The 9,463-nt window shown below is 46.1% G+C and overlaps 1 long non-coding RNA gene across 1 annotated transcript in view; it reads left to right on the plus strand.

The window, feature by feature from the left end:
* Nucleotides 1-9,463, plus strand: part of LOC118177455 — a 127,836-nt gene that overhangs the window by 13,059 nt on the left and 105,314 nt on the right. The gene's annotated exons all lie outside the window — the stretch shown is intronic.

Here is a 9,463-nt window from a genome sequence, read left to right on the forward strand (position 1 = left end):
GCCAGGATAGATTCTTAGAGTAGTGTTATATCCTTGCAGCTGTGTGACTTTCAGCTCGAATCCAGCCCGTGTGGAGCTCAGGGCAGCACCAGATCACGTCTGTACCTATTGCCGCAGGCACAAGCTAATGAAATTCCTGAGGTTGCTCCAAGTCAAATACTGAAAACCTGCAGCGTGGCAGGTACAACTTGTCTAAAAGTCACTCTTGAGACCACTTAGGCCACATCCACGTACGGAGTGCTCCTTCATACCAGAGGCTCTTTGGGGGAGCAGCGCTCTCAGCAGCCTGCAGTCAGATTTCCCTGGCTTTGGGAATGATGTGCTCCGCTGCTTCGTGGCACCGGTGTGCTGGACCGAGGTCTCACAAGGCTTACGTGTGAAGCAGTGCTGCCCCAGGATACTGTCAGCACGGATGGAAGCTGACAAGCTGGGGCTCACGCAAGAGAAGCTGTCCTCAAGATGTTGCAGCTCGTGTTGTTTGCTTACAGGCTGGGGTAGCTTCAGGTGCTTGCAAAGAGATGTTACCTGACGTGCACCGAAGGTTTTAAATTGAACATAAAGGTGCAGAGCTTTAAGCTGCTCAGGGGGGGAAAAGAAATAAAACTTTAGTCTAGTCCTAATGCCTTAGAGCCAAAGGAACACCAAAGCCTCTGGTGTTGAGGAACAGGGGGCTATGTTGCCTCATCTCTCTCCTGTCTTTCATTCTGCTGAAACAGAAGCATCTTTCACCCCTTGCACAGCTCTGTGATGGCCTGGTGGGCAAAAGCTCCTAGAAGACAAGTGGTACCATCTTTATTTAACTTTTGGAGTCACAAAGGCGGGTAGAAAATTAGCTGATTCAGGTAGAAAATCAGCGGATTCAGGAGTTTTCTGTTGGGTGAGCAGCCCCAGCCCTAGCCAAAGCACTTCACACAGTAGTTCCTCTGCATCTTTAGAAACTGGACCCTTGTATGCCCTGAAATTAATAGCTCAAGCTATAAGGACAGTCTAAGATAAGTAATTTTTCTGGATGTCCTAACCATGGTTCTTAAAGCTAGCAGATCACAGTGAGGGGAAGTGCAGCCATCCTTGCCATGTAACTCACGTAGCCCTTCCTAGAAGTCCTTGGAGCCACAGACTGTACCTCAGTCTGCTGGTGAGTGGTAGTTTGCAGGCTTGGAAGCTCATTGTAATGCGTGTACTGAGGTTGGGTATTCAAAGACATCTAAATATTTAACTTCCATGTTCATCTCAATAGTGTTGGTTTGGGTTTTATAAGACTCGTGCTATTTTTTTTTAGCTGAAATAGGTTCTTTCTACTGTTTGTAGAATAACCCCCCTTTGAATTATTTATTTATAACTGCACCCTTTGAATTATTTATTTCATTTTGCATGTCCTTTCAAAATCCCTTCCAAAGAGGCTTTTTGAATACGTTTACTTTTCAGGAGTCCGTCTCCACTTGTGTTTAATAACAATTTACTCTCTGTCCTTGCTGACTACATTAAGCAGTCCATGCTGATGGACTTTTTAATAAAGTGAATGCTAGCGACAGATTTGATAAAAGACTTGCCACATCTAATGATGTTTAATGAAAATAAAGCTTTTGGTTTTGGTGTCCTGCCCGTTAACTTAAGTGTGATTATATTTATTGTCTGTCAGGCTGCTCGACACACGCTCAGTCAGAAAATGAAATTTTAGCGTTACGGTATAAATAAAAACAGGAGCGTTTGTGAAGGTCGCGTTAAATCTCTGAAAGCGTTGCCACTGAGCTCTGCAGAGATCGAACTGGGATGCAAATACTGCCAGGGAAGCAGCAGGAGTAACGCAGCAGACGTTTCTGGTTATGGTTGAAGCTGTATGTATGGTGCCTAACAGCATCCTCAGCGCTTTCCCTGATGCCACAGGTGGAGGAGCTTTGTCAGAGAAGGGGGGAAAAAAAAAAAAAAAGGGCAAAACCAGTGATGCGATGAAGAATGAATGTTTTTTATTGTATCTAAGTATGTGCTCAAAACTAAATATATATAAAGATTGAAGGATGCTGGTTACATTGCAGTCCTTTTACCCTGGGCAAGTCACTTTGCCCCAACCTGAGGAGTGTGGCACAGAGACACTGAGTTTGTGCTTTAATGCCAGATCCCGTACCTCTGCCTCCCTGTTCATAATGCAGAAGCAGATCTGTCTTAAACAGCTTCTAGAGATGGTTGGAGAAGCATAAAAGATTTAGGGAATGTAGGTGTTTTTTTGTTGTTGTTTGTTTGTTTTTAATTTACTGAAAAAATATTTAGAGCTTTCTAACTGATGTAATAAAAAGTGAGTATTTCATGGAGGGGAGAAGAGGTGAGGTCAGTTTTATTCTGTTTTCCCCCTTTCTCCTTTCTTTTATTTGTGTAAAATAAATTAAAAAAAAAATAAATCGGGGATATAAATACCAAGGAAAGGGAAATAAACAAGCCTGGAACAGGCACTGAAACGACTTTCAGTCTTCCTTCCAAATAATGAAATTCTGCAAAGGCTGAAAAACCCATCAACAACCATTTTGAAGATGGACTTTTTTTTATTTTACTTTATAAAAATCCATAGCCACATTAATTTTAGAAATACTACAAGGTGAAGTTAGCTTTGTCCAGTTGAGCATAGTGGTCCAAGTCGTACACGCAAGGGAAAAATAAGTTAGGAAAACCACCTCACTGTTTTTTTTCTTTTTGAAGTTTAATTATTATTTCAGCTGCTCAGCAGTTTTAGAACTGTTTATAGATTTTGTTTTTCAGGTAAATCAGATACGGAATAATGTAAAATAAATTCTGCTGAAGGGGTTTTCTAAATGTCATGTGCAAAACACACCAGGCTCCACTGGCCATCTATCAAAGGATTGCCTGGAAGAGATATTAGATGGCTGTAAAGGTGGAATTACCAGACTGAGTAATACATGGAATGGAAAGAAATAAGTTGGCCCCAAAACATACTGATATAAAAGCATTTTGTAATAGTTCCACCCTGTGTTAAATGTTTCCTAAATGAATATCTTCTCTACATATAGATGGCGTTAAATGGCCAGGATTCTGCACTCACATGCACATCTCTACCTGGTTTATATCGTGGAATGATTTATGCATGTGTCTGTAGCACTTCTAGATGGGCATGTAGCAGTTTATATGTGTGGTGGTTTTTTACCTTTACGTACCAAATATTCCCTGTACGAGCACGGCATTCTCGTGCTTTACATGTACATAAAGACTAAAGCCCTCCTCCTTTGTTCCTATCTCCTTCCAAGCTTGGGCGTGTGCAACACTCTCCAGAACAGAGTAATACTCATAAATAATAAGGGCAGCACTCGTGATTTATTCCACGACTGATGGCAGCGAGTGTCTCTGAATGCAGACCTGGGGGGTGAGCAGGCTGGGACCACGGGGCAGGAGGCGGCTCCACGCCACGGTGCTGGGCTGCACAGGCCAGGTGCTTCCAGTGGGGAGCTCGTGCAGCGAGGGGCTGGCTCCTGGCACCCCGTTTTAGAGAATGTAGAAGCTCACAGGGAGCCCTGTGCTGTTCCAGCTCATTTTCTGTCAGTTGGCTTAAAGCTCTCTCAGGTGCAGGGGGGGCACAGCCCAGCGCTGGGGGCTCTGAGGAGCCGTCAGAGGTTGAATCCTGCACGTGAGGACCAGAATTTGCCAGAAGATGGATGGGTGATTATTCCTCTTTTGCGGCTAACGTTTCAGATAGGAAGACGGGTTGAGTCAGAGCCTCACAGCAGCCCTGCTCCAGGTTTGGGTGGATTCACAAAGCACGCCCTGGCTGAAGGTGCTTGGATGGGCCTTTAGCAGCAACAGCGGCTTGCTGGGAAGTGAGCAGCGCTGGCAGTTCCAGCCAGGGTCTTGTTTCTTCCCAAGCTCACAGCGACAGGACACGCTGCACCACCCACGCTCTGCAGTAGGGTCGAGCACCAGCAGCTCTCACTTGACGGAGAAAAGGGTGGTCCAAATCCCAGCTTTTGCAAAACCTCCCACTATCTGCCTTCTGCTGCAGCTGCTGGGGTATGGTTTGCACGAACACAGTTTGCTAAACATGTCAAAATCAATCTGAGGGAAAGATGCTACGCAACTTTTAGATGGTTTCCTCTACCCGGGAGCGTATCCTGACTTTCCTAACAAAACATGATGCATAAATTCAGCGGGCCAAACATGTCCACCACTTTTTCATTTTGAGTAACACTTACTACCAGGTTTATTCTTGGTGTAAAAATGCAACTGCTGGCCCATTAGTATCCATTATTATTATTTTTTAAACTAATATCGGAGCTTCTACTTTCCTCCCCCACACCATGGGGTACTCTGCAGATGCTCAGAATTTGCACGTGTGGAACTGCTTTTTTTTTCCACTTTCTGTTGGGCATAATTTGGCATATATCTTAAACACCCGTGCTGCTCGGCACACTTTAAATAAGTAATGAGAAGGCACTACTCTTCTGATTGCAGCGCTCCTAATGATGGCAGTGATTGAGTAAATGACTCTAACCCTGTGTCAGGATGGCTTTTAAGGCAAGGAAATGGCAACGTGAATAAGGAATAAGTGTGAAATCAGTAATATAATCATTCAAGGGAAACAAAAAAACATTACGGTGGTGTGAATTAGCTCTTGCTTGTTACTGACATGGAGGTCTTGTGTTTCCAGGCTGGTTAAATTCAAAGAGTTTGGGGTCAGCTCTTATCAGCGAGAGGGGGAAGTCTGCTGGTTTACAATGTCTAGACAACTGCCCAGAGGTATTGATAAGCACCGAACGAGACCCATTCCTTCCTCTTCTCTGTGCTTTGTCTGCCTTGTGACTTGTGCCGCTCAGCCCCACGATTTGGGAGGACACACTGGGTGTCAGGGCCAGCCAAGCCGTGGTGGATGAGCCCCAAAACCACCCTGTGAGGCTGAGCTAACCCCGGTTCCCTGCGTGGTGCACCCAGAGCGGCTGCTGCATGCCCCCAAACCTGAAATCCATCACTTTCCCTTCCCAGTGCCTCCGGGACCGTGCCTGTTATTTTAACTCACTTGTTTTAGACGAGAAAGGAGCAATTCGAGCAGGCTATCTAAGGTTCCCTGTCCTCGTTTATAGATCTCTTCCTGCCTGCACTCTGCTGTGGGTCATTAATATTTCAGGTTTATTTTCCATTCGGCTGTGTGCCTGCCGCACACAGCTGATTCTAGCATGAAAAATTCACAGTGAATTACAGCTCTCTGGAGGTCTGGTGATTGCCGGATGATTCAGACCCAGGTCCCCCCTGTGTTTTCTGCCTCTCCCTCACCCTTTTTGGGTGCTGGGCTGCTGCAGCGTGCCTGGGCCTGGGCAGGGTTATTTGTTATCCTTCTCAGGGCTTCACCAGAGGGATTCTCCACCGAAGATCTCTCCCGGCAGAGTGGTGTGTCAGTAAGTTGTGTGTTAGGTGGTCCCATCAGTGGTTTTTAATATACACTTTAGCATTGTTACTGCAAGCCATTCTTTTTCTAGGGAAGATCAACACAGAACCCTTCGCATGTGCTACAGCAAGCACCCCCCAAATAAAGAGGAGAGGGGGATCCCAAAAGGCATGGGGACACAGCATGGAAGTCGAGATACCTGGTCCCAGCAGGCTCAGCCCCAAATGGGGCTGGGCATCCCCCTGCAGCCAGTGGGGGCGAGTGAGGGCCTGAGTTGGGAGAGGAAAGAATAGCTGGTGTCCTCATTTTGAACACGTGGAGCCGAAGCACAGGGAACTGAAGGCTGGAATTGAGTTTCCAGGTGAGTGAGCTTGATGGACTGGGTGTATAGGAGATGCTAAACTCTTCTGAAAAGCCAGCCCTCGACTGCAGGTGCTGAGTGCCAAGAAATCGGAGCACTGGCATGGGAGCCAGGCCCTTAGCACCTTCGGAGAGTCACAGAGGGAGCAGTGCCTTGAAATCTGGTTGTAAGCTACATGAGCAGTGTCACGCTGGCAGTGGGGATTTTCTTGCCGTGCTCAGGTGTGTGTAACAAGAACGAAGGCACCGTATGCCGTGTGAGAGCTGTGGACTCGGACGCCTGCAGCCAAGTATGTAGGAGCTCAGTCACTGTCTCTGCAGGGGGTGAATCTTATACATCTGTTCCAGCACCTTGACTGGGAGACTGCGCTGTGCTTTTTCGGTATTCTCGTCTGTTCAAGTCACCCCGTGGGCCTCCTGCTGTTGTGAAGCCTTATCACGGAAGAGGGCTGGGTAGCAGGGTTTTTTTGGAGGAGCTAATTTATAAAACATGTTCAGCAATGTGTTGCAGCACTTTAACGGGAAGTACCCGCTGATGGGATTTGGGGACATGTCTGTGACAGCTGCAAATTGACACGGAAAATACATTACTCTAGTGCACTTAAGGACTTGAAAAGGTAGTTTCAGTGCATGGTAGAAGGACAGCTCTCTTCTTTCTACATGCATGGACAGATGTAAGAGATCTTTTCTGTATTTGCAGCACAGAGTAAGCACACACAGACTGTCCTCGCCTGTACTGGGGCTTGCTGGAAAAATTCTCCGTATTTCACATCAAATTTTGGCTCCTCAAGAGTGGAAACTGCAGTTCCCAAAGTCCCATTAAGTCGTGCTATTCCTTTTATTTATCCTGCTGCTTTGTTTTCTGTACTCAGATCTATTTCAGCAGGCACATGACCAATGCTACCCTTTGGTTCTGGGTATCAGCATAGACCAATCCCATGGAAACTGCTCTCCCTTTTCTAATAGCTCTTGCAGACACATCTATCAATATTTCAGCCTCCACTTTTTTCTTTTTTTTCCCTAGACCTTCAAAAGGCCAGGGCCATGCATTATGCAGAATTATTTATGGATCTAATGTCAGTAACAGCCCATTAATATCTGTGCCACTTTTCTAAAGATTGCTTTAAAGTAATCCGGGGGCTGTGGCAATTGCTGGCGGCCCGACAGACATCCCTGCTCCTTCCCCAGGGCCTCCCATTTCCCCGGCACCAGAGGAAGATCAGAGGCATCCAGTAACGTCGTACTCGGGAAGTTATCAATAAACTGATGATGAAAGCCTGGCACTTCTCAGCCACTGGTGAATAATACCACGGAGCTGCTGCCTGGGGTTCACCCTGATATTACCCATCAGTGGCAAGTGACATTGTAGCGAGAGACATTTGCCTTGTGGCACTGGGGGGCCATTACCCCAGCTGGGTAGGAGACAGACAGCAGGGTCTGCATTTTCAGGGTCTGTCAGTTAGGAACCCAGCAGTATTTCCATAATTTTTGACTGATTTGCACATCAAGAGACTCAATCTGCAGAAGCTATGAAAGATCTACTGGCATAAGGAAGCAAAAAGAGGAGAAAATCCTCAATTTCATGTTACAAGTGATGTTTGCCATTTGTTTTGATAGGTCTGATTCTGAGTTTGGACAGCATTTTATTTTCTGGTCAGAAAGCCCAGAATCAATTAGGTCTGCTTCTTGCTGTGTGCAGCTCTGTGGTGTCATGTTAGGGCCGGGTTGAGGCTTTTCATTAGATGCCTGGTGCCTCCGTGTCTGAAAATCTGAACGTGCTGCAATTCCCCCACTCTTCCTGGCTGATGGTGTCCTTGCTAATGTCTCCGAGTGCATAGCTCAAGGTCAGAGGATGTAGTAAATTCAGGATTGATTTGTTTGAGGTGATAGTCGTCATCCGATAGCCTGCGAGAGAAACTTCTCTTCCATGTCCCATTGCCCTCTAATGGCCAGAGCTGCATTTGCACAGCAAAGTGGACAACTGGGAGAGACAGATGGGAAAATACTGGGGAATCTGCTCCATTCTCATGGTCCAGTGTGTGCCAGTTTGCAGTAGTCCTCCAAAACTACTACTAATGAAGGTTGGTTTGGGGGTGTAAGAGCAAAGGGCTTCCACTTTCTTGGTAGTGCCATCCTGCAGAGATGGAGGGAGGGAAAAGAGGGATGAGAGAGGGAGGTAAATTCAGAGGTCGGAAAGAACCAGAAAAGAGATATTTTGCGTCCCCAGGAGTAAGGGGAGGTGGAGTGCTCACTCATACAGGCACCAGATATAAAAAACAGTGTGCAACTGCTTTTCTTTGGCACTGGGAGCAAGACAAAGGTGCTGCATGGGGTTCCTATAGAGAAACCAATTCAGCCAGGGCCAGTTCTCTGATGGTGAGGGAAAAGCAGTTCATGTCGTAGTAGTCCTTTGGGACTCCGTACTGCGGGCTCTGGACACCCGGAGCGCTGAAGAGGTCTTCGGTTTTCTTGGGTTCGCTTTCCTCTTGCAGTGGAGACTTTTTGACAGTAGATGTCACGTTTGCATAACAGAACAGCGGGCTGTACGAACAGCGAGCGCTGCTGTGCCAGGCCTGGCTGGGAGCTGTAGAACACGCGCTCCTGCTCCGTCACTGGGGATGCTATCGTCTTTTTGTCCTATGGATGGCCAAGAAAAGCTGTAAATCATGAACAGCTACAGGTGTGTTCTGTAATACATTTTCCTTAGGTTTCTACTGCTGAAGATGTTTGATATCAGCGCAGCATTTGTGGTTGGGTTGCAGTCTCTGCCTATTGAAAGTGTTCAGATATTAAGGCGGATTTTGTCCATGCAGGTCAGGCACAGTCAGCAGGAGAACGTAAGCCCAAGCTGCGTGGTTTGGGAGCTGGGTCTTGGAAAGGTACTTACTCAAACACAAGTCTCCAGACTTCAGCTCTCTTCAGATCTTTACATCCTTGGAAAGATTTTGAGTGCTCACAAAGAGGAAAAGGTTGAAAATTATAAAGAAATTGGTCTTAAGTAGGCAGAAAAAATGTGATGTAGTATCTCGTCAGCCCAGCTGTACTGGCTAAGCTGGCAGGGGTTTGAAATACTTGTGAATGATCTTTTTGGTCCAAACCGGGAGGTTTAGGGATTTGGCAATGTTCCGTATGATCCCACTTTACACTATGGTCAAGTGTATTGGATGCAAATAATCATCATTAAACTGGAGGTAGTTGTTTTGTGATAGAAAACTTTTAATACAGAAAATATCGTAAATACATTAATTACAGTTCATAAAAAAAGTTCTAAATCTTTATACCCGAGTCAAATACGGATACATTAAAATCCATTTTTGACTAAAATAACAAAGCAATTATCCAAAGCGGACGAAAGCCACGCTCTTCCAAAACTACCTCGCTCCTCAAACTGAAGACGGTAATTTCATCACCACTGTGTTTTGCAGGGCGTACCATAACCGGCACTGTCAAAGCACACCTGGCCCAAAAGAAAAAATTGACTTTTATATACATTTTTATATCGGAGATGATGGGTCTGCAGCGTGCAGCTGCGGTAACGGTCCCAGTAAGTGTGTGGCCAGCACCAGAACAAGATAATGTGGGTTGGGATTTCATTGAGTGTGATTTCAGTGGGTGTGAGCAGGTTGGTGAACATGAGTAGTTTTCACACCCTCTGAGGATCAGGCTTATGTTAAAATCCTAACGTGTGCTGGTCAGAGCCAAATCCAGGTAAAAGCATGCACAGTG

Source organism: Oxyura jamaicensis, chromosome 22 (genome assembly GCF_011077185.1).
Source record: "Oxyura jamaicensis isolate SHBP4307 breed ruddy duck chromosome 22, BPBGC_Ojam_1.0, whole genome shotgun sequence".
In the NCBI taxonomy this organism is placed as follows: Eukaryota; Metazoa; Chordata; class Aves; order Anseriformes; family Anatidae; genus Oxyura; species Oxyura jamaicensis.